This window comes from Suncus etruscus, chromosome 2 (genome assembly GCF_024139225.1).
Source record: "Suncus etruscus isolate mSunEtr1 chromosome 2, mSunEtr1.pri.cur, whole genome shotgun sequence".
Classification (NCBI taxonomy): Eukaryota; Metazoa; Chordata; class Mammalia; order Eulipotyphla; family Soricidae; genus Suncus; species Suncus etruscus.
Window position 1 is genome coordinate 88,899,934 of NC_064849.1, and position 24,740 is coordinate 88,924,673.

A 24,740-nucleotide genomic window follows, 5' to 3' on the forward strand; every position below is an offset into this window, starting at 1 on the left:
AAGTGTTTGATCCACTTCTTTGAAGAATGTCATGGGTATGTTTAGAGGGATAGCATTAAATCTGTACAATGCTTTGGGGGAGTATTGACATTTTAATGATGTTAACGCTGCCAATCCATGAGCAGGGTATGTGTTTCCATTTCCGTGTATCCTCTCTTATTTCTTGGAGCAAGGCTTTATAGTTTTCTTTGTATAGGTTCTTCACATCTTTGGTAAAGTTGATTCCAACTAATGTGAATGGGATTGCCTTCTTGACGTCCATCTCTTTCCTGTCATTATTGGTGTATAAAAAGGCCATTGACTTTTGTGTGTTAATTTTGTAGCCTGCCACCTTGCTATATACATCTATTGTATCTAGAAGCTTTTTGGTAGAATATTTAGAGTTTTCTAAGTAGAATATCATGTCATCTGCAAACAGTGAGAGCTTGAATTCTTCCTGTCCTATCTGGATTCCCTTGATATCTTTTTCTTGACTGATCACTATAGCAAGCACTTCCAGTACTATGTTGAAGAAGAGTATTGAGAGTGGACAGCCTTGTCTTTACCAGAATTTAGAGGAAAGGCTTTTATTTTTTCTCCATTGAGGATAATATTTGCCATTGGCTTGTGGTAGATGCCTTTAACTAGATTGAGAAAGGTTTCTTTCATTCCCATCTTGCTGAGAGTTTTTTTTTTTATCACGAATAGGTGTTCGACCTTATCAAATGCTTTCTCTGTGTCTATTGATATGATCATGTGATTTTATTTTTCTTATTGTTGATGTTGTGTATGATGTTGATAGATTTACGGATGTTAAACCATCCTTGCATTTCTGGGAGGAAACCTACTTGGTCGTAGTGTGTGATCTTCTTGATGATGCATTGGATCCTATTTGCCAGTATTTTGTTGAAGATCTTTACATCTGCATTCATCAGGGATATTGGTCTGTAATTTTTTTTTGGCAGCATCTCTGTCTGGTTTTGGTATCAACGTGATGTTGACTTCATAAAAGCTGTTTGGGAGTGTTCTGTTTTTTTTCTATTTCATGGAAGAGCCTGGCTAGGATTGATATTATCTCCTCTTGAAAGGTTTGAAAGAATTCATTAGTAAATCCATCTGGGCCTGGGCTTTTCTTTTTGGGCAGATGTTTGATTACAATTTCAATTTCCTCAATAGTTATGTGCGTGTTTAGATATGCTACATTCTCTTTACTTAATTGTGGAAGGTTATAAGTCTAAGAATTTATTCATTTCTTCTAGGTTCTCATGTTTAGTAGCATAAAGTTTCTCAAAGTATTCTCTGATTACCCTTTGGATCTCTGCAATATCTGTTGTGATCTGCCCCTTTTCATTTCTAATACGGATTATCAGGTTTCTCTCTCTTTCTTTGTGAGTTTTGCCAATGGTCTATCAATCTTGTTTATTTTTTCAGAGAACCAACTTCTACTTTTGTTAATCTTTTGGATTGTTTTTTGGTTTTCCATTTCATTGATTTCTGCTTTCAGTTTTGTTATTTCCTTCTGTCTCCCTATTTTTGGTTCCTTTTGTTGGTCATTTTGAGCTGCGTCATTAAGTTATTCAGCTATGCCCCTTCCTCCTTACTGGAGTGTGCTTGTAGAGCTATAAATTTTCCTCTCAGGACCGCTTTTGCTGTGTCCCATAGATTCTGGCAGTTTGTGTCTTCATTATCATTTGTTTCCAGGAAAGTTTTTATTTATTCTTTGATTTCATCTCGAACCCACTGGTTGTTCAGTAGCAGGGTATTTAATTTCCAATTGTTAAAGTTTTTCTTCTGTGTGCCTTTACAGTTCACATATAATTTCAGAACCTTGTGGTTAGCAAAGTTAGCCTGCAAGATTTCTATCCTCTTAATTTTGTGAAGGTATGTTTTATGTGTCAGCATGTTGTCTATCCTGGAGAATGACCCATGTACATTGGAGAAGAATGTGTATCCAGGTTTTTTGGGGTGGAGTGTCCTATATATATCTACTAGTCCTCTTTCTTCCATTACTCTTTTTTGGGCTAGTTTGTTTTTGTTGGGTTTCAGTCTGGTTGACCTATCAATGTTGACAGAGCCGTGTTGAGGTCTCCCACAATTATTGTGTTATTATTGATGTCTTCTTTCAGATTTGTCAGTAATTGTATTAGATAATTTGCTGGTCTCTCATTGGGTGCATATATGTTTAATAGTCTGATTTATTCCTGCTGCACATATCCCTTGATTAGTACATAATCTCCATTTTTGTCCCTTACTATTTTTCTGAGTATAAAGTTGGTGTCATCAGATATTAATATGGCCACCCCAGCTTTCTTAAGGGTGTTGTTTGATTGGATGATTTTACTCCAGCCTTTGATTTTGAGTCCATGTTTGTTCTGACTATTCACGTTGTTTCTTGTAGGCAGCAGAAGGTTGGATTCATCTTTTTGACCCATTTTGCCACTTTGTGTCTTTTAATTGGTGAATTTAGTTTATTGACATTGAGGGAGATGATTGTCATAGGATTTAATGTCATTTTTGTAGATAAGTATTCTGTGTTTGTTGGTCTTTCTTGTCTTAAAGTAAACCTTTCAGTTTTTCCTTTAAGGCTAGTTTTTCATCTATGAAGTTTCTGAGCTGCTGTTTATCCATGAAACTATGTATCTTTCCTCAAACCTGAATGTGAGTCGGGCTGGGTGCAGTATTCTTGGTGAGGCATTCATTTCATTCAGTCTTGTCGCAATATCCCACAACTGTCTTCTGGCCTTGAGTGTTTCTTGTGACATGTCTGCTGTAAATCTTAGGGATGCTCCTTTGAATGTAATTTCCCTTTTTGATCTTGTTGCTTTCAGTATTCTATCTCTATCTGTGGGGTTTGTCATCATAACGTGGATGTGTTTTGGGGTGTGTTTTTTTGGGGGGGTCTCTTTTAGCTGGTACTCTTTAGGCATGCAGGATTTGATTGCATGTAGTCTTTAACTCTGGGAGTATCTCTTTGATGATGTCTTTGACAATTGATTCTTCCTGGAGATCTCCTACCTGGGTCTCTGGGACTCCAATGATTCTTATGTTGTTTCTGTTGAGTTTATCAAAGACTTCTATTTCATCTGTTCACGTTCCTTGAGTACGTTTTCCATTGCCTGATCATTTGTCTTAAGGTTCTTTTCCAATTTCTTCTGCTGTGTTGAGTTTTTCTGCATCTCATCTTCCAGCATGCTGATTCTGTCCTCAGGTGCTGTTCCCCTGCTGGAGAGGCCATCCATTGAGTTTTTCAGTTGAGCTACTGTGTTTTTCAGATCTTTTATTTCAGTTTGGAGTTTTCTAATTTCTGTCTTTGTGTTCTGCTCAGATTGATCTATGCTTTTTTTGAGTTTAGAAACATCTTCCATATTTCTATTCTAAACTCCTTATTCGAGAGGTTAATCAGATGGTTGGAATTTTTTTGGTCGTCTTCATTCTCTGTGCATGGTGTTTGCCTGTGAGGTTTCCCATTGCCACACTTGTAGTGTGATTTTTTTCTGCGTGTTGTGGTGGGGTTCATTGGTTAGAAAGAGTGCACGGCTATGAAGTGAAGCGGAGAGGCCGTGCTCCTCCTCTGGAGCCTCTGGGAGAGCTATTTTTCTGGGCCCTTTTTGGCCCACTACCAAGAGGTTCAGAAGACAGGACAGTGGAAAAACACAAACAGACAACACTCATAGTTTCTCACAGTCGGGAACCACTGGGCACATGTAGATTTTCCCAGCCTGACATCACAAACAGGGGACCTGCCTTTCTGCAGAATATTGCGGCTAGCTGGTTTTCATGGTGGGACACAGTTCCTTGGCGTTCCGGCCCTTGGAAGAGCTATTTTTCTGGGCCCTTTTTGGCTCATTCCCAAGAGGTTTAGGAGACAGGACAATGGAAAAACATGCACAGGCAACACTCACAGTCTCTCACAGTCGGGTACCACTGCAAAGGCATAGATTTTAGACCTGGGCTCTTGATGAAGAGGTCTAAATTGTCAGATGCTAACCCTTCAGAAGAACATTTATGAGCATTCCTCTTTCAGCACTTTAAATCAATGAGATATTCCTGGGCAGACAGTTCCAGCAATAATTAAGTGTTAAAATCGAGGGATTTGCATGCATTTGCATTCAGCATGTAAACATGCATGCTTGATAAAACATCTGCCTGGTTGTGAGGTACAGTAACTGTTTAGAGCAGAATATATTTTGCCACTGCATGGTAGGCCTTGCAATAAATAATTTTCTTCCTATGCAGTAATTACTATGAGATGATGATCAGAATTTTATTTAAATCCACTTGAAGCTATTATACACTAGCCATTACTTGAAATGCTTCTAAGCAAATAAACTTTGATTAGAAATTGCTGTATGTCCTTTGGGCTTGACTAATAGAATTTTTCTCTCTCTAAATATGGAAATAATCAACCTAAATTTTGAAATGCCCAAGTAAAGATTTTAGAATGCTTTACAAATCATACTAAAGCAGTTTGGATTGCACCATAAAACTTAATAAAGAAGTTTTATGTTGGTTGAAAGCATGTCCTTAAGAGTTGTCCCAAATAGTCTTTGCATTTCATTAAGGAGAAAGACCTCAGTTTTACTCCTTGATTCACTGGCATTAGGTTAAACTAACCTAATTTTAATGCCCAGGCTCTAAAGGGCTCTGTGAACATACTTGATTTTTTCCATATTCAGAATTACATGTATTTGTGCCTTGTTCTGCAACCAGAGTCAATCTTCAAGGCTTCTGTAGCAAGGTCATGAAGTAGCAAAGCAGAAGGCAGCCTTTGCACATGATGGGTGAGTGATGCAAATGATAAACATTATTTCTGTTTCTGTGCATTCAAAATGAAGTCTCTGAACAAAGAATGCTTCCAGCCCTATATCTGGATAAATCCATCATCAGCTACAGAGACCACCAGCTCAACTTTGTCCTTGCTTCCCATCATTGTTCATTCATTTTTTTCCTGATCCTCAGTTACTGTTCTCACTCTTAGGATTGCTGAATAGCTCTCCTGGGTAAGAACTTCTGTCTCGTGCTCGCTTCGGCAGCACATATACTAAAATTGGAACGATACAGAGAAGATTAGCATGGCCCCTGCGCAAGGATGACACGCAAATTCGTGAAGCGTTCCATATTTAAAAAAAAAAAAAAAAAAAAAAAAGAACTTCTGTCTCCTACACCCCAAGCCCTTCTCTTTTTGGATTTGCTCTCATAAGTTCTAAATAAGAAAATGATTAGAGGATGACATTTTGGAAATGTCTTAGTTTCTTGTTTTTTATGGTTCAAGTTGGATGGAACAGTATTTCTCTCAGGAGTATTTTTCACAGTTCAGTTATCTAGATCAGAGGTTTTTATTTTTGGTGTTGGTGTCCCATCCAACTGTGCTTCAGGCTTAACTACTTGATCTGCACTCAGGAATCACTCTGGGTAGGGCTTCAATTCACTGGACCATGTGTGGTGTCTGTGGGCAACAAACCCAGCCCAATCATCCTGTACTGCTGCTCTGACCACAGGGTAGGTGTTTTGTTAAATTCATAGGTCTCATACACTTCCAATTTCATATCATGTTATTCTTCAGTTCCAGAAAAGTAATTTGTCAATGTTTTCTCTTATCAAGTTTATTTTTATAGTCACTGTGAAATTACAAAATTATTCATGATTGGGTTTCAGGTATCTAATGTTTCAGGACCAATACCTTCACCAAGTGTCCACTTCCCTCCATAAATGATCACTCAAACCATTAGCCTAATACTAGTCTGCTTCTAAAAGAGCTGCTTTATATATTTATATATTTTGCACTATAGTTTCTAGTAATGTTACCAAGAGGATTTCATACATAACACTTGACCACCTTTCAGCACAGCCTCCTTCTCCTGGTTGACTGCTTGCCTCTACCATAGGCATTTCCCACCCAACTCTCATCCTATCAGCTATACCCCTCAAGGAAGATCATTATCCAAAAAAAAATAAATAAATAAAAAATAAAAATAAAAACAAAAACAAAAAAATCTGGAAGTAGTCCAAATGTCAAAAAGTATATGAGTGGATAAAGAAACTATGGTACATCTACACAGTGGAATACTACTTAGCCACAAGAAAAGTTAAAGCCATGCAATTTGCTGCTACTGGAGGGACCTGGAAAGAATCCTGCTAAGTGAAGTTGTTTAAAATCATCTCCTCTCTCTGGTTTCTATTTCTGAAATTATTGCTAGTCAAATTTTGAGCCTTTTCAATTTTTCTTTTCATATGTTCCATATTTTTGTGTTGTAAGAACTGTACATGTTTTTATTTTATTTTATTTTTTTCTATTTGTGGAGAGCCAGGTTTACACCCAAATATTCTCAGGGCTTCCTCTATGCTCAGAAATTACTCCTTGCAGGGTTCAAGGAACCTCTTGCAGTGGTGAATATTGAACCTGGGTCAACCAAGTTCGGAGCAAGTCCCTACCCACTCTACTATCTCTTCTTCCATGTTTGTAATATAAAATTCTATGAGTTGTGAGATCACCCCATGTTCCATATTTCTAACCTTTAGGTGGATGGGTCTGATGAAGTAGGGTAGTGACAAAGAAATAATAATAATAAGCCAAGCCAGTGAGGAGAGAGCCATGGAGCCAGTCTGCACCTGGTGGTCTGCACCAAGCCAAAACTGACTTTTCTTTATTATACCAATACCCATCAATAAGGAAGGGGAAATTCTAGTGAGACAACTACTTATCTGGAAGGGTTTTGCATATCAAAGAAAGATATTTTAAGAAAGGAGGAAATTGGGGGAACACTTTTCTGTTGAGGTCATAGCTGGGTTTCATTTTACATATATTTATATGTTCTTCTGTAATTTGGCAGATTTTGCTCCAAATCATGCATTCTAAGAAAATTTCTCAACTACCCAAACAAACAAACATCTCTTTTCAAAAGTATGATCTGGGCAAGGCTGTATGAAGATGGTTATGATGATCTGATCCTCTTTTTTATATACTCTGTTCTTGATTTATAAATATAGGCTATTGAATTTTTCTAAAGATATATTTTAGAACTAAGATTTTCTTCTCTTCTTACTATAAATTATCTCCCATTACTTCAGTGTTGTATATTTTCCACCTGTTTGCATGGTGTTTTTCTCAATGATTTTACAGACTTCCATCAAGAAGTCTTTTTTGTTCTCTGCCCTTTAACTTAGCAGAAGAGAGCATGGTTGAATGAAAACTGTTAGCTCAGATACATGGCCTTGGGTAAACAGTTTAGAGTTTTGAGGCTACTTAAGCCACTTCATGAGGAAAGGTATTCTCTAAGACACAATCACATAAGCTGTTTCTGTTTTTCTTAGTCATTTTATTTTAGGAATATTCTTCCAATTCCTATGTGCTATTTATTTGGCCTGAAGAAAATGTCAGCAACTTTTTGATTGCTGAGTTTTCTCTTCATCTAGATAAGTGTACCATACTTTCCCCTTCACTGCCCACCTTCTTTTTGCCTATTCTCCCTGGGTTTGGCCATCCCCCAGGACTCCATCATGCCTCTTAGCCTCCTTTTTACTCATTTGGGCTGAGCCCCCCCCCCCCATCCTCCATAGACAATGTTCACTCCCTCCTCAATTTCTTCATTCTACTTCTCTCCATCTGTTTTGAATCTTTACAGAAATGTCTTATCTTCAGAATCACACTTCCCAATCTCTCATCCCATTATGTCTCTAATAAATAACACATTCTTCCCTGCAGGAGCCTCAACAGTTCGATAGATGAAACAGTGTCAATATTACTAAATATTATGTCCACTACTGCTAGGAATCAGGTTGGAGGCATTACTTGTGGTCTGTTAGCCAGATGGGTTTGCTGATTCCCAAGAAGTCTAGGGCATAACATTATTGAAATACCCTTCATGGAAGAACACATTAGGACAGAGGGAGCCATTTAACTCCCTAGCATCTTTTAGTTTTTTCTCTTATCCTTGCTGCTCTGTTCACACATAGATCAGGCACATTTTCCAAAGCAGAAGCTAAAGCATTTTGTCAAAAGTAGAACTTGCCCCTCTTGATGTGGTATTTTGGTATTTACCAGTGACAAACTGCTAGTGGGCACCTTATTATAACATCCAGGGGTGCCAAAATGGGGCACTGTTGTTCATGGTTTAAATGAAATCCAGGATCACTCGATTGCTGGTATGTGAGATTCAATTCCATCTTTAATATTTTTATCCCAATAATGTCCAGCCTCATTGTCCAACATAGCTGTTTATCAAAGGTTTTTCAGGAAGATGAAACAGACTCATGAGGATAAAAATAAGTAAAGGCATTTCAGGAATGAAATGCTAGCAATACAGAGAGGCTTTCAATTTTATAATAAAACCCAGAAAATATCAATTTCTCCAGGAGACATTGAAAACAAAAAAACTTTCATTCACTTTCTGGCTGAGAATCCAAAGACATTAATTAAGGACCCAAGGAATTTAAGCCTTAATAAGTTTAAACTACAAAATTCTTATTACAAATCAAAAGTCCAAAGATCAAATTTTGAGTGCAAATATTATGTCCTTAACATTTTTATTCTTTCAGATATTTCAGCCTCTTTCAGATATTCTCATGCCTCATGTATGATTAAGGATATGTGTGATTAAATTGGACCCATAATAACAAAGAGACTCTCCCCATATCAGGCACCCAATATGGATCCCACCCTTTTGTCACATAAGGAAATTGTTCATGGTTCTTGGGCTTAGGACAAGAAAATCTTATTTATATATGTACATATATATTTATTCATCTAATTGAATCATCATGGTATACACAGTTACAAAGTTGTTCATGATTGAGTTTCAGCCATACGATGTCAGCACCCTTCATAAGTGCACATTTCTCTCCACTAGTGACCCGTTTCCCTTCTAACCTCTTTCCTGCTTGCCTCTAGAGCAGACATTTCCTCCCTCTTCCTTTCTTTCTTTAAGACTCTGTGGTTTGCAATCTTGTTACTGCAGAGGTACCATGCATATCACTTTCTCTCCATTCAACATCCAGTTCTTCTCCACAGTGACCATTCTCACTCTCATTGTCCTAATGGTCCCTTCTCTGACCTAACTGCATTCACTGCTCTTTGTGCCAAGCTTCCTACCATGGACTTGTCCTATTGGCCTTCATCTCTGTTGTCTCTGGAAACCATCTTATTTTTTTCTACTCCACAAATGAGTGATCATTTTTTCCAAGATTTTATTTCATAAACCACAAGCCCCAAACTGCTAGCCAAGGCCACCTTCCACAGGAGGCGACCCTGGGTGTGATTATTCTAAGTCTATCCCTCTCCTTCTAACTCATTTACCTGAGCATAATACTCTCCATATTCATCAGCTCATAAAAATCTTGGGAGGACCATTGTCCTGCTTTCCAGAATATCTTAGGATGGATTAATGAATAAAATCTTGAATATAGGCCATCTAGGGAGGCCAATCTGATGATGTTAGCTTAAAATCTCTAATCTATTAACATAAAGTTGAGTTGGGGAAAGAGAAAACTTACAGCAAAAAGGTAGGTTGACTTTGATGTATTTACCGATTAATAGATTGAATTCATTCCTGCTCATTGCTTTTTTTGAGGAAAGTAGAAATAGAGAATTTTTGGTCATCTTGTAGAATTTAGACACTGAAGTTGACCTTGGAAGATTCCTGTCCCCAAGCCTCTGCACAGGTCCTAGTTGGACCAGAGAAGCAGAAGCCACCTGAGTGATGTGGCACAGGCACTTAGAATCAGATTGAAGCCTACCTCCCAGAGTGGCAGCTGCTGACACCATCTGTTTTGATGCTGGGAAGTGGCTGGGCTTTGGGCAGCAATGGGAAGAAAAGATGTGAAATAAATTAGAGCAGGTCCTCTTGGGCACCCAGGAGACTGGGACTTCCCTTGCACTCACTGCCTGCTCATCAACCCGAGAAAGGGCACACAAAAGTTGAGGCCCTCCAAAAGATATAGAATAACCTCACTCATTTGTGGGGTATACAAAATAAAGATAGTATGGTAATAATATCTAGAGACATAGAAACAATGCGCAGAAGGACCAGTCTATAGTAGGAAGCTTGGGAGAGTGCAGATAGGGCAGAGAAGAGACCACTATGGCAATGAGAGTTGATAATAATCACTCTTGACAAGAACTGAGTGCTGAAAGAGTTAAAGTTATAGGCATGATACCTATAGTAACAATATTGCAAGCCACAGTCTCTAAAAGGTAAAAAGGGAGAAAAGGAGGGAGTAAAATGCCTGCCCCAGAGGCAGGCAGGGGGATGGGTGGGAGGGAAACTGAGGACATTAGCAGTGAGAAATAAATGTTCATAGGTGAAAGGTGGAGGACATTGTAAGACTGAAACTCAATCATGAACAACTTTTCAACCAGAGTGCTTAAATCAAAGAGAAAAAATGCACCACAAATGCACACCAACCAAGAAAGGGATCAATGCCTGGGCCAATCAACTGCAGAGCGCTTCACCCACTGTTGCCCTCACAGTTGCCAGCTTGCCTGTATATGTCCTGTGGTCAGTCTTCTGGAACTAATCCAGGCTCTGGCTCAGAAATCCTGGGGCAAACACTCCATGTTTTCTGGTTTTAAATAAGGCAACTTGCCCTTGCTGTCAATTGTCCCTTCTCTCTTTGGATTCTGCCATGCAGGGTTGTGTGGAGGGAGGTGTGAGCTGTCTGATGATGATACAGTCCATCTTCACTTTGCTCAAGTCAGTGCTCCTTCTTCCCTTGCATTTTGCTCACCAAAACAGCTCACCTCTGCTTTTTGCTCCAGAATCATGTCTACCTATTCTTAAAGGGCTATATATTCCTACACTGGCCCTGCTGCTGTGGATTCTTTTGGAAACCATTCACCCAGGACTCTTTACTGTGTACTCTTTTGCGTCCCAGTCTCTTATCTCTCTCACCTAATAGTGTTGCTCTGGAGATAACGGGCTTTTCTGAAATCTCCCTCTAAATTCCAGAATAGGACCCGGTGACCTTGTCCTAACTAAGGCCAGCTGGTAACCACTGCTGAGTGTCAGCTATCAGATCTCTGTTAAGACTTATTTGTATCCACTGTGAGTGAAACTCCATTGACAAGGTATCAACAATGGGGCATAGCTATGTAGCACTAACAATTGAAATAGGATCTGTTGTGTTCTCTGCTCTATGTCCAAGTCCCCAAAAAAAAAACAGAAGCAACTTGATCTACTCATTACTGTCCAGGTCAAGCTGGAGGTCAAGGTTGATGGTCTCTTAGTCACCCATCAATTCATAATTAGGCAGAATTATGAAAGTGAAAGGCAGCAGAGCAATCATGTTAGCCTTCCTCCTCCTTAGTCCTCTCTGTTCCCTAGAATAGCGTATTGTCTGTGTGTGGCCATTGATCAAAGATTCACCTCACCACAGGCCAGAGGAAGCAAAAATGGTGGGTGAGAGATACCTGTGTCCTGTTTATTGTGCTCTGTGTTCAATCAGCAGGATCAGCAGCCTGGAACAAAATCATTTACCACCTACCAACCCATGGCTCTTCATTTAGAAGCTGAAAAAGGAGAAAATTATGCTGCTTACTCAGCATCTTGGCCTAACTCATCTTTATCTCATCAGTATTGAGTCTCATGGATTCCTGACAGCATTGTTTGCCTTCATCTCCTCTCACTTGGATCATTCGGGCTCCACCCACAGAACCCATAATATCTTAAATATAAGGGGGAAAACTCACAACCTTAGCACAGGCTCTGATTTCTACTTTCTTCTCCTCTCAGGACAGTCTATGCCAATTAGGAAATTCCCACAGTTTGTTTCCTAGTCGCAACTTTGCAGACTATAATTCTCACTCATTCAACCTCAAAACAGATGCTTGCTGAAGGTCTTGTACTGTGACTGTAATGTTTGGGTGCTAGGGATACTGGGGTGAAAGCCTTGCTAGTCTTCTAGCCATAGATCATCCTTACAATAAGGTTCTTCCTAATGGCCAAAATAGTATGTGTGTATGTGTGGGAGAGAGAGAGACAGAGACAGAGACAGAGAGACAGAGAGAGACAGAGACAGAGAGAGAGAGACAGAGAGAGAAGAGAGAAGAAGAAGAAGAAGAAGAAGAAGAAGAAGAAGAAGAAGAAGAAGAAGAAGAAGAAGAAGAAGAAGAAGAAGGAAAAACAAGGCAGAATGAGGAGTGGAGAGAGGTTATTTAGGTTTTTCTGATTTCTATGGAACAGATAAAGTATATAAAGACCAAATCATTAACAGCATCACTGTGGAATGTTTCCAGCTTCACTTCAGAGGTCTGCCCTCCTATAATTTGCTCTGTAGAGGACAGAAGATATAAACGAGGACAGATAAATCTGTGATTTCAGGGGCTGGCACCAGGTACTGTGAAGCAAACAAAGGCATGAAGGAAGACACACTCTGGGCAGTAAATTGCTGTTGTTCAGCCATGAAGACTCAATGTTCATCCTTTTATATATACACTAGTCCCATATATTGGCCCTAAACTCACAGTTCTAAAAAGGAGAGAGACCAGTGGTTTTCATGTTTCTACACAGTTGAACACCACTGACTTAGGTTATTAGTCCTGTTCTTGTGACAGTCCATTCATTCCCTTCTAAGGGCAGTTTCTTCTTTACCTAACTTTATCCTGCCATTTGGCTCTCTCCCTAATTAATCGCTATATTAATTGGATCATGAAGTGCCAGAGTTCAAGGTCCACTCTATATGCAAAGATGTGCTCCAGCTTTAGGGAACAGGGCTGGTCACATTCTCCAGCAGGGCTCAGGGATTATTCCTAGCTCTACACTCAAGGATCATTTACCATATTCAGGATGGGGAAACAAACTGGGGTGGAGAATGTGAAAAGCAAGTATTTTAACTTTTGCCCTAGCTCTTTACCCCACCCTACCTCCAGAATATTTAGCAAGTTCAAATTTATGCTAGATTAAGATATATACTGTTTGACTATAAAAAAATGTGCTTTTTTTTTTAACCCGACAGCGCTCAGGGGTTACTTCTGGCTCTACACTTAGAAATCGCTCTTGGCAGGCTTGGGGGACCATATGGGATGCCGGGATTCGAACCACTGTCCTTCTGCTTGCAAGGCAAACGCCCTACCTCCATGCTACCTCTCCAGCCCCAAAAATGTGTGTGTATATATATATATGTGTGTATATATATATGTGTGTGTATATATATATACACACATACATATATATATATGATAAACCTTTTTCTAATTTTTTATTTAAACACAATAGTTACAAGGTTGTTATAATATAGGGTCCTTTTTTTCCTCACAAAAATAAAGTTGTTTATGATTGAGTTACACTCATACAAAGTACAACTTTCACCCATGCACATTTTCTGCCACCAGTGTCCTCAATTTCTCACCCTCCCTGAGGCCCTCTTCTCTCCCACCTACCCTCTAAATCCTTCCTTTCTGGAGCTCAGTAGGATGCTGTTGCATCTAGCTAGACCTGAACTTGCTAAATTATTTTCTGTGCTTCACCTTCTCTCCCCATTGTCCCTACCCTGAGAAAGTAACCTTTCCATATCTACATTTGGAGGGGGCACACCCAACAGTGCACAGAGCTTTTTCCTGCCTGTGAGCTCAAGTATCACTCCTGGCAATGCTCAGAGGACCATATAGAGATTGAACCCTAATTGGCTGCCTGCAAGGCAAGTACTTTAGCCCCTGTGTTACCTCTCTTTCCCCAGTCTCAATATTCTTATATCCCCAAATGATCAAATAAATATTCCTGAACACACTGATCATTCCTTGTGCTGTGTGCCCAGAGAGCCCTAGTAAGCCAAAAGATTAGATTTGAGCAGTGTCTTCCTGTTCCCAAATGGGATGTGGTCCAAGTTTCTGTCCCTCATCTTGTATCCCTAACATCCTTTCCCATTTCTTCCCATTATGGGGTCCCATTTTCTGTGTGAACAACCTGTCAAACATGTTTTAACATGTTCTGAGTTCTGCCATGCTCCTGATTACATACTTGGAAACTTGCCTGTAGTGATCGCCCAGGAATGAAAGAGAGGCTAGAGAGAGAGAGAGGGATAGAAATCAAGCATCCTTTTCTTCCTGGAGCCTAAGGCCTGTCACTGCCATCCTGGTGGTGAAAGAGAAAGAGGAGAGAGGAGAGAGAGAGGAGAGAGAAAAGAGGGAGAGGAGAGGAGAGGAGAGGAGAGGAGAGGAGGAGGATAGTAGAGGAGAGGAGAGGAGAGAGGAGAGGAAGAGAGGAGAGGAGAGGAGAGGAGAGGAGAGGAGAGGAGAGGAGAGGAGAGGAGAGGGAGGAGAGAATGAGGAGAGGAGAGAAAGGAGAAAGAGGAGAGGAGAGAGAAGAGAGAGAAAGAGGAGGGAGAGAGAAGGGAGAAAGAGGAGGGAGAGAGGAGGGTAGAGAGAGGAGGGAGAGAGAAGAGAGGAGGGAGAGAGAAAGAAGGGAGAGAGAGGAGGGGGAGAGAGGAGGGAAAGAGGAGGGAGAGAGGAGGGGAGAGGTGGGGGAGAGTGGAGGGAGAGAGTAGAAGGAGAGAGAGGAGAAAGAAAGAGGAGGGGAGAGAGGAAGGAGAGAGTGGAGGGAGAGAGAGGAGGTGGAGAGAGGAGGGGAGAGAGGAGGGGGAGAGAGGAGGGAGAGGAGAGAGCGAGAGGAGGGAGAGAGGGGAGGAGGAGAGGGAGAGGGAGAGGAGGGGAGATAGAAAGGTGGGAGAAGAGGAGGGAGAGTGGAGGGAGAGAGAGGAAGGGGAGAGAACAGGGGAAGAAAGTAGAGAGAGGAGGGGAGATAGAGAAGTGGGAGAGAGAGGAGGGAGAGAGAAGTGGGAGAGAGAGGAGGGAGAGGAGAGAATGAGGAGAGGAGAGAAAGGAGAGGAGGGAGAGGAGAGAATGAGGAGAGAAAGAGGAGAGGAGAGAGGAGAGAGAGAAAGAGGAGGGAGAGAGAGGAGGGAGAGAGAGGAGGGAGAGAGAAGGGAGAGAGGAGGGAGAGAGAAAGAAGGGAGAGAGAGGAGGGAGAGAGAAGGGAGAGAGGAGGGAGAGAGAAAGAAGGGAGAGAGAGGAGGGAGAGAGAGGAGGAGAGAGAGGAGGAGAGAGAGGAGGGGAGAGAGAGGAGAGAGAAGGGAGAGAGGAGGGAGAGAGAAAGAAGGGAGAGAGAGGAGGGAGAGAGGAGGGGAGAGAGAGGAGGGAGAGAGAAGGGAGAGGGAGAGGGTGAAGAGAGAGGATGGGAGAGAGAGGAGGGGGGAGGGAGGAAGAGAGGGGGAGAGAGGAGGGAGAGAGAGGAAGGGGAGAGAGGAGGGGAAGAGAATAGAGAGAGGAGGGGAGATAGAGAAGTGGGAGAGAGAGGAGGGAGAGATGTGGGAGAGAGAGGAGCGAGAGAGAGGAGGGAGAGAGAGGAGGGGGAGAGAGGAGGGGGAGAAAGAGGAGGGGAGAGAGAGGAGAGAGCGAGAGGAGGGAGAGAGGGGAGGAGGAGAGATGGGTGGAGAGAGTGAAGGAAGAGAGAGGGGAGGGGGAAAGAGGCAGAGGGAAGAGAGGGGAGGGGAGATGGGGAGGGGGAGATAGGGGAGGGGGAGAAAGGGGAGGAGAGGGGTGGAGGGATAGAGAGGGGAAGGGAGAGGGGGAGAGGGGAGGGGAGGAGGAGAGGGAGAGAGGGAGAGAGAGGAGGGGGAGGGGGGGAGAGGGGGAGGGAGAGAGAGGGAGAGGGGGGGGAGTGGGAGGGGAGAGATTAGGAGAGAGAGAGAGAGAGAGAGAGAGAGAGAGAGAGAGAGAGAGAGAGAGATGAAAATTCACTGGCCAAAGTTGGCCTGAGGATATAGTTCCAGGTTCAATAGAGAGATAGAGGAATAGATACAAACCATGCTTACTTTAGTCCCCCCAGGAACTGGCAGGCACTCCTCTAGCCACTATCCTGGGCTTCCATTCAATAGTCGAAGTTTTCCTTTTTCATAGCTGACATGGGGATCATAGGGGTATGTACAGGTTCAACTATCATGTAGTGGGGGATATCCTAAGGGCCATGTAGAAGTCTAACTGCTATTACATCAACACCTGCCTGTTGGACTCTTGCCATGCCTGTAATGAGAGTGGGTGGCCCACAGTGGAGCTTGAAGAGATACAGAAGAGGAGCGTGTTTTAATTAGCTGCTATTGGTAGCTCCATTGTCCAAGGCATATAGGTGGGTCCTTTATCACTTTACCAAGTTTGATTTGACATTTCTTTTCATTGCTATGGGCTCACCTACATGAGAGAACAAAGGAAAATCAACATCTAATGCATGCAGCAGAAACTTCCCATTCAACTGTGTACAGTTGATCCAACAACCAGCACCTGGTTCCTTTTATTTCCTATACTGTTATTTGGAAGTGGGGCTGCCAACTAGCATAATCCCTTGCTGCTCTAACCTCTTGGGGTTCCACCAGAGCCTCACATGGCCATCTAGCCTTCTGCCTGAGAGTCTCCCATTTTACAGATGACCCCAGGAAATGCCAACTCTTACAGGGCCAAGAATGACTGTCTTGTGCTTCTGCTCAGTCATGAGTGTTGCCAGCATGACCAATTTGAAGCACTGTGGTTTTTACCTACAGTTATGTTTCCTTGTGTGCCAACACATCAAAGTGTCCCCAAAGAAAGTCGTAAGCAGGGGGGTGGGCAGTGTGTTTGCTCCTGTTTATTCACCCGGATGGAAATATACAGTGTATTTTACTTGTGAGGACTGACAATGCAGAACTGATTTGTGGCTCTACTTTTCGACTCACGAGTTACAAGTTAATTAGAGGCACTTTTCTCTAATTATATTTGAGAGTTCGCTCTATTTGCTCTACAATTATCACCAAAATTACATTAACTAGTGTTAACGAACACAACATCACAATCCCCTTGGATCCTGCAGGAGAGGGAAGCATTAAAGAACAGTACGGGCCAATCCAACACCTGGCGTCTATTTCAACAGATGTTTTTTATTTGTTATTCCTGATGAAACATTCGAAATTAATGGCCTTCCTGGTGATTCCTTAGAGGCCCAACACAGTCTGGCAGAGGAGATGCTTCCAGTTTGTCTTGATGTGTGACATGGTTTTGGCATCACATCGTGTTTTTCCAGTGGGCAACCATTAGGACCATAGTGACCACTGTTGCATATGTTACCATGCCAGCTGTGTGCCACCAGCAAGGTGCCCTCTGGAGGGAATTCCCATCAATAGGATAGGAAAAATTTCATAATACCTGAGCACAGAGTCTCATGAGCCCAGAGAAAGATCAGGGACATGGATCTTTCTGTCCCCTTTCTGTCCTCTGGTTACTCTGACTTGTGTACAATCCCATTCTGAGCAAGTTCAGTGTACAGGGCTGAGAATGACTTGTTGTACATCACTATATTACCCCAACATCAGTTCAGCACCAGCCAGCCATAAAAGGGGTCCACCCATTTAAGTAAGACCCTAGTTGTGATTGGCTAACTATAAAACACATACACATACACACACACACAGACACATGAAAGACTTGGAGTGGAGAGGTATTGGCAGTTCGAAGAGACCATTGAAGCAGCAACTGGGAACTGTTTCTACCCCTGGCAATGCCTTTCTCTTTGATTTGGACACCTTCAGCTGTATCTTTTTGGACTATTTATTCCAGGGGTCTCAAACTCGCAGCCCGAGGGCTCCCTCCATACAACATTTTGTGGCCCGTGGCTGGCCTTCAAATATCGCAGTATTCACGATTATTTGCTTACCGAATAATCGCAATAAAAATCGCATTAGTAAGAAAAAATTGCATTAAACATTCGCATACCCTGAGCAGTTTCGTTCGAGGTATGCAAATATTTATTGTGATTTTTTGCTATTTTTTCTTACTAATGCAATTTTTTTCTTTTTAAAATATAACAAATTTATTAATCATGTATATAGTAAAACAGACTTTATAACATTCCTTTATGAAGGGAAATCAATGCCATGTTTTTTGTGGAATATATTTAGAAAGCAGACACAAAAGGGGTAAAAGTAAGTAAATAAAGGATCATCTACGATTAGTTCTTTAATGTATATCCTGAATTTCATTGTATCTTAGAGACAGGTTCTAATTTAAAAATAAATGAAGTATATTGGTTGTTCTTGACTAATGCGATTTTTTATTGTGAATATTTGGTAAGCAAATAATCGCGAATACTTTGCACCTTGCGCAGATGTCATTTCCACTGCTCCTGCCTGCTCTCCCTTGCATTATCAGAGGCCTAAGGGAGAGAAGTTTATTACAAAATTAGATTTTGTCATAACTTCATCATGACTTTATCAAAGCCTGCAGTGAAGAGAAAGATTGATGACAAGCACAGACAATTTCAAAAAAAGTGGGAGATGCAGTATTTCTTTGTTGAGCACAGGGGCATCCCCACATGTCTTATTTGCTCAGAGAAAGTTGTAATGCACAAGGAATACAACTTGAAATGCCATTATTCAACTAAACATGCTGAGGAATGTGCAAAGTATCAAGGAAATGAGAGAGCCAAGTGGGTTGCCAGTCTTAAAGCATGTCTAATGAGGCAACAAGATTTCTTCAAGAAAGCAACCAAAGAGAATGTTGCATCAGTCGAAGCTAGTTACATGGTTAGTGAGATGATTGCTAAAGCAGGGAAACCATTCACAGAAGGAGAGTTTGTTAAAAAATGCATGTTACAGTCTTCAAGTATTATCTGTTCAGAAAAGAAAGGTCAATTTAGCAAAATCAGCCTGTTTGCCAACACTGTGGCAGAGCGCATTTCTGACATATCAAGTGGCATTTATCATCATGTGTGAGAAAGCCAAATTTTTTAATGAATATTCAGTTGCTCTTGATGAGGTCACAGATATAACAGATACTGCACAGTTTACAATTTATGTTCATGGTGTTGATTGCAATTTTGAATTGACAGAGGAGCTGCTCATAATAATTCCAATGCATGGCCAGACCACCGCTAATGAGATATTTCGGCATCTGTGTGATGCTATTGAGAATGCAGGTTTGCCATGGAAGAGGTTTGTTGGAATAATAACTGGTGGAGCGCCATCTATGACAGGGAGGAAAAATAGACTGGTGGCACTTGTTCAAAAAAAACTTAAAGAGGAGGGTGTAGAGAAGGCCATTGCTCTTCACTGCATTATCCATCAGCAGGCCTTTTGCAGTAAATGCCTGCCGTGTGACAATGTGATGTCTGTTGTTGTGAAATGCATCAACCCAATCCGATCCAGGGGCTTAAAGCACAGGAGGTCCCATGCTTTTTTTTAGAGGAAATGGAGTCAGAATATGGAGATGTGCTCTATTTCACCAAGGTACGTTGGCTCAGCAGGGGAAATGTCCTGAAAAGATTTTTTGAGTTGATAGAAGATGTGAAAGCCTTCATGGAGAAGGATAGGAATGCTGTTTCTGAGTTGAGTGATCACAAATGGCTCATAGACTTAGCTTTTCTTGTTGACATCACACATAAGCTGAATGTACTAAACAAGATGTAACAAGGCCCGGGGCAGCTTATTAGTGCTGCCTATGACAACGTGAGAGCATTCTCCACAAAACTTGTGTTATGGAAATCCCAGCTCTCTCAGACAAACCTGTGCTATTTCCCAGCATGCAAGGAACTTGTGGATGCAGGTATACCATTCAGTAGTGAGAAATATGTTGATGCTATTTTTAAGCTAGAGAAGGAATTTGATCACAGATTTGCAGACTTCAAAAAGCACAGAGCCACTTTTCAAGTTTTTGTGGACCCCTTTTCCTTTGATGTGCAATATGCCCCTCCTGTGCTCCAAAAGGAGCTCATTGACCTGCAATACAACTCTGATCTCAAAGCCAAGTTCAGGGAGATTAGTGGAAAAGCAGACATGCATAGGCAATTTTTGAGAGAATTGCCCTCCAGCTTCCCTGAGCTTTTCCGAATGTTCAAGTGCACCATGTGCCTTTTTGGGAGCACATATTTGTGTGAAAAGTTATTCTCCACATTGAACTTCAATAAGTCAAAGTACAGGTCTAGACTTAATGATGATCATCTTCAAGCCATACTGAGGGTCTCACTGCTTCCTCTCTAAAGCCAAATGTGGCTCAGATTAGTGAGAAGAAGAGCTGTCAAGTCTCTGGCAGCAAGGAATAGGCAAAAGATGCCATGTTCAGAAGAACTGTTCATGATCTTCACTCAATGTTCTATTCATGTTCAGAAGAAATAATTAAAACTGTTAATAATGACGTTTGAGGACTTTTTTGTGTGAAATCCCTTATGCGGCCCTGCCTCACCCCAACTTTGCCTCCTGCGGCCCCCAGTTAAATTGAGTTTGAGACCCCTGATTTATTATCTTTACATCATATACCTGGTCCTTTTACCTGGCCCTCAATCTGTACTTACTCTGGTCCCAAACCCATATCCCCTTTTTTATCTCTCTCTCCTGGCTTAGGGGTTTGTCATAGAACCCTGTGCTTCTCTAATAAAAAGAATTGAGATATTTTTCAGAGTCTTGCCTGAAAGGCCCCCATGGACACCTGCAACATTGGTCCATCCCTGGTAGCTCAGCTCTGGCAGGTGACATCGCCATCCCAAAGTTGGGGGTCAAATGAGCTGTCCTGTCACATAACTTTGAAAGAGACTTGCTTGCTCCTTCTATAGGAGATGTATTGTATGTCTTGATCCTGCCAATTGTGGTCATGAGGATTCCAACCATATATTGAATCAATCAAACAAGTATGAACAGCCTTTTCTTGTTTCTGATCTTAGAGGTAATGTACTCAGCTTCTCACAGTTGAATATTTGAGTTGTCTATGGGACTGTCTTAATGACCTTTGTCCTATTGTCATGTAAGTTTTTATACAAGTTTTACTTAAGTGGATATTTTATTTTGACATTTTTTCTTGTTTCTTGAGATGATAATAGGTTTTTTAAATCCTTTTATTGATTCTTTATATCCTTTCAATGTGAATTTTCACTGAATAATTTTTAGATGAGCCAGATACTTTTTTGGGGGGAGAAGCAGTAAGGAAGGTCGGTTTGAGTGGATTTACACAAATACTGTCTCAATATTTCAGGGTCAGGAGTCAACCTCCCATTCAGAAGTTTGCACATACCATTAATTCACAAATTGATTCAAGGTTAATTTACTGTGGGGCCGGAGAGATAGCATGGAGGTAAGGTGTTTGCCTTTCATGCAGAAGGTCGTCGGTTCAAATCCCGGCGTCCCATATGGTCCCCCGTGCCTGCCAGGAGTAATTTCTGAGCATGAAGCCAGGAGTAACCCCTGAGTACTGCCGGGTGTAACCCAAAAAAAAACACAGAAAAAAAAATTTACTGTGCAAATTTTCACTTTAAAACTTAAAAAGGGGCTGAAGTGATAGCACAGCGGTAGAGATTTGCCTTGCATATGGCCAATCCAGGACAGGCCTTGATTTGATCCCTCATGTCCCATATGGTTTCCCAGCCAGGAGCAATTTCTGGGTAGCCAGGAGTAACCCCTGAGCATTGAAGAATGTGGCCCAAAAAGCAAAATAAATAAATAAAAAACATTAAAAGTATTTCAAAAAATTTAATGTATAAATATAAACTTGAAGAAAGTAACACTTCATGTACAGCAGCCCCATACCAAATGCATTTAGTACCAAAAATGATGACTCATGGTAGCTTGCTATTCATACATGTTGGACTTTTTGTTATTTTTGAAAAAAAAAAAAAGAGATTTTTATTCCAAAGTTGGGTTTTGTGGGTTTTTGTTTCTGGTTTTGTTGTTTTTTTTTTTGCTTTATTTAAACACCTTATATTAGAGACTCAATTCCATTTCCAAATGGCATCCCTGTTCTGTGCACAAATACTCTTTCTGAAGCTTATCTGTGCAGTTAACTAGAGGCAAACAAGAACATATTTTCTTCTAATCTGACTTCCAGATCCTTTTAACAGTTAAGCATATTTTGCATTCACGATAAAAGGAAGGAAAAAAATTCTTCCATTCTTCTCATTTTGGCTGATCTCTTTCATTTTTTGTAGATGACAAAGGCTATCTTCCATCTTTTATTCTTTGTTTAAATTGCTTTCTTCTCTGTAGTTAACAGGAGGCAAGTGTATGCTTGGAAGTATCTGACAAAGGTGATGAGATTCCAAAGAGTGGTTTCTGGTCTGAACCTGCACAGTTTTGTTCATCTCCTGCTCTTTGTTTGTTTTGGATGTGATCTTAGTCTGGGATGGACCAGATGTTGAAATTTATATAGGCTTTAACCATGTAGTAACAAAGACAAAATAGGAGCAAAGAACTAGTTGGAATAAACTTTGTGTTTCTGTGGAGTTAAGATATCTGTGGATATCCTCTTTGGACTACCATTTCCAGAAAAAAGAAAAAAGGCAAAGATTCACTTCTCTCTTTGCTTTGGGCCCAGAGGCATTTCCTATCATGCACATTTTTCTAATGAAGGACCTTTCTGGGCAAGAGGATGTGAATTAGCTTTGCTATGTTGTCCTTTTCCAAAGACTTCCTAAGGCTTTGTAAAATTAAATAGAACTCTGTATTTACCCCATAGCCATGGCTTTGAGGACAACCATAGATCATTTAAGATTTTCAAGCAGTTTATCAATCTAATCATTTTCTGCATAACTGCCCTTGCTATTAACTTAGTTATTGAAGTGTGTAAACACAGCTGTGAAATTTTTATTGTCACATATAAACTTCACGTTGAACACAACGAGGTAGTTATGACCTGAACCTAATAAAAATTTGAACAGGAAGAAACTCTGCTGTGAACCCAGGTAGGGAGCTGTTCCCAAAGCATGCACTGTTTGATTAAATGTTATATTTTGGGCCAGAGTAGTAGTATATCAGGTAGAGTGTTTGCCTTGTATGCAATCAAATGGGGTTCAATTCCCAGCATCCTGATGGTCCCTAAGCCTGCCAGATATAATTTCTAAGTATAGAGACTAGACTGAACCTTAAAGTGGCAGGAGTTTTGTGGTGTTGAAGCAATAATAGCCTATGCCCCAATCCGGAAGGATTGGGAAGCACAGGTCTAGAAGCAGAAGCTGACACCGAAAATAATTCACACATGCTTAAATAGAATAAACAGGCTCAGTAAACTTTTATCACAAGCTTTCTGCTTGCTAGCAAAAGATAACAGTAAGCAGATAAACTAGATGTGGAAACTGAAAACAAAAGTGGCTTCTCCCTGTGACCCAATGTCTTTAGTTAGAATAGAAAGTCCATTCCCAAGGGTGGAGAACAGGTAAGAGTAAGGGACCAATTCAGAGGTACTTTCAGTCCATAAGTGGCAAGCACCAGCAAAGAATTATCCTGAATAGAGTGGAAACTGGTTACTCCAACAGGGTGTGGTCCCCAAATCATTAAATAAAGGTTGCACAGTGAACAAAAAAAAATGGTAAGGAATAGCTCCCACAGTTTGCAGTAAACCTCCTGTTCTCAGGGTTTCCTCTCAAGTCCTGTTTCCTAGGGAATCCTCATACCCTCTCCCTGTAGCTTCATTAAAGCTGCCATTAGGTCATGATGTAATGAAGCACTAACTGAGTTGCCATGGAAACAGCTATATCCATGCAAATGGCTATTTCAAAAAAAAATCACTAGGCCCCACAAAGACTTGCAAAATAAATTGACAAAAAGTCTATTGATGAGAAGGCCAAGCTATGCCCCATGAGCTTTGTTTCTTCCCTCTAAGTGCATTCCAGTTTCTTTGGCTGTATCTCTTTGGCCAAAACACTGTGGAATTCTTGGTAAGTGGCACCACAGTGAGAACTGAAGGCATGTGTGGTTTATAGATTAAAGTTAGCCGAGCCATGTATGAGGAAAGAGAGAGAGACTGCAGTGGAGGGAAATCCACTTTGAGTGCCACCCATTCTCGCCTCCACCCAGTCCCAAACAGGTGCTGATCAGCTCCTTCAGAGGTACATGGATTTGCATGCACATAGCTCCAACATGTTCACTCATCTGTGCAGTGCTCACCTGAAGACACGTTTGATGTAGGCTGCTGAGGAAAATCTGGATTGGCCCTACCTTTGTCCTCCCCATAGCCCTATGTGCTGCTCTATTGGTTACAAATCTGAGTCCGACTATGTTCCCTTCCTTTCTGGATCTTTCTTGCACATGGGCACTGCAAGTGTAGCCCTTATGCATCTTGTTCCCATTCCCCTCGCTGCCTCTCCATTGGCCATACTACTGGGTACCACACACATTCACTCCTCCTTGATCAATGCTCCTATACCTGTGTGCCGAAACCCCCAGATGACTGTAGCAATGAGTCATTCCTGAGTACTGGAGAGGAAAAGTGCCCCCATTCGCATTAAAATTGCTTCTAGAATCTTCCAGCAGTGCTTTCTCAAAATAGCTTTGCCCATCTTTGCTTCCATGCCTCTGTCTCCTGAAGGTGGACACGTACCTTTCTGGATGTGGATTTGGGGACTGATTTAAGACCTTGGGTCTCTGCTCCCCAATTCTACACCATACCTAAGGGACATAGGAGCTAGTCACACTCTGATATGCTCACTTCTGCCCAGTCTATTTGTCCAATCTCTCTCTGTCCGTACCTGGTCTGCTATGGTGTACCCACCTTGTACAGGACTGAGCATCTTTCCCCAAATATCCTTCAACCCACATACTACTTTGCTGTGAAAATCCTGGTCTCCAGGCTACAAGCTGGGCTCAGATGTGCCTGCCCTTGACAGGGAACAGAGCATCAGCTCAGACTGGAGCTAGCATTTAGTCAACCATGCTTTTGCACTAACTTTGGCAAAGATGGAGCAGTGACCCATCACTTGCCAATATCAAGGATGTGTACAGACCTGCCAACCTCCTGGCTCGCACTGAGATGCTAATATTCTAGTTGCAGTTCA

General features: G+C 41.4%; 1 protein-coding gene and 1 non-coding gene across 5 annotated transcripts in view; both read left to right on the forward strand.

The window, feature by feature from the left end:
- Nucleotides 1-24,740, forward strand: part of CTNND2 (catenin delta 2) — a 974,640-nt gene that overhangs the window by 755,290 nt on the left and 194,610 nt on the right. The gene's annotated exons all lie outside the window — the stretch shown is intronic.
- LOC126003046 (U6 spliceosomal RNA) lies at nucleotides 4,997-5,103 on the forward strand. Its single transcript, XR_007493590.1, has one exon. It is a non-coding gene; the product is annotated as a U6 spliceosomal RNA (small nuclear RNA).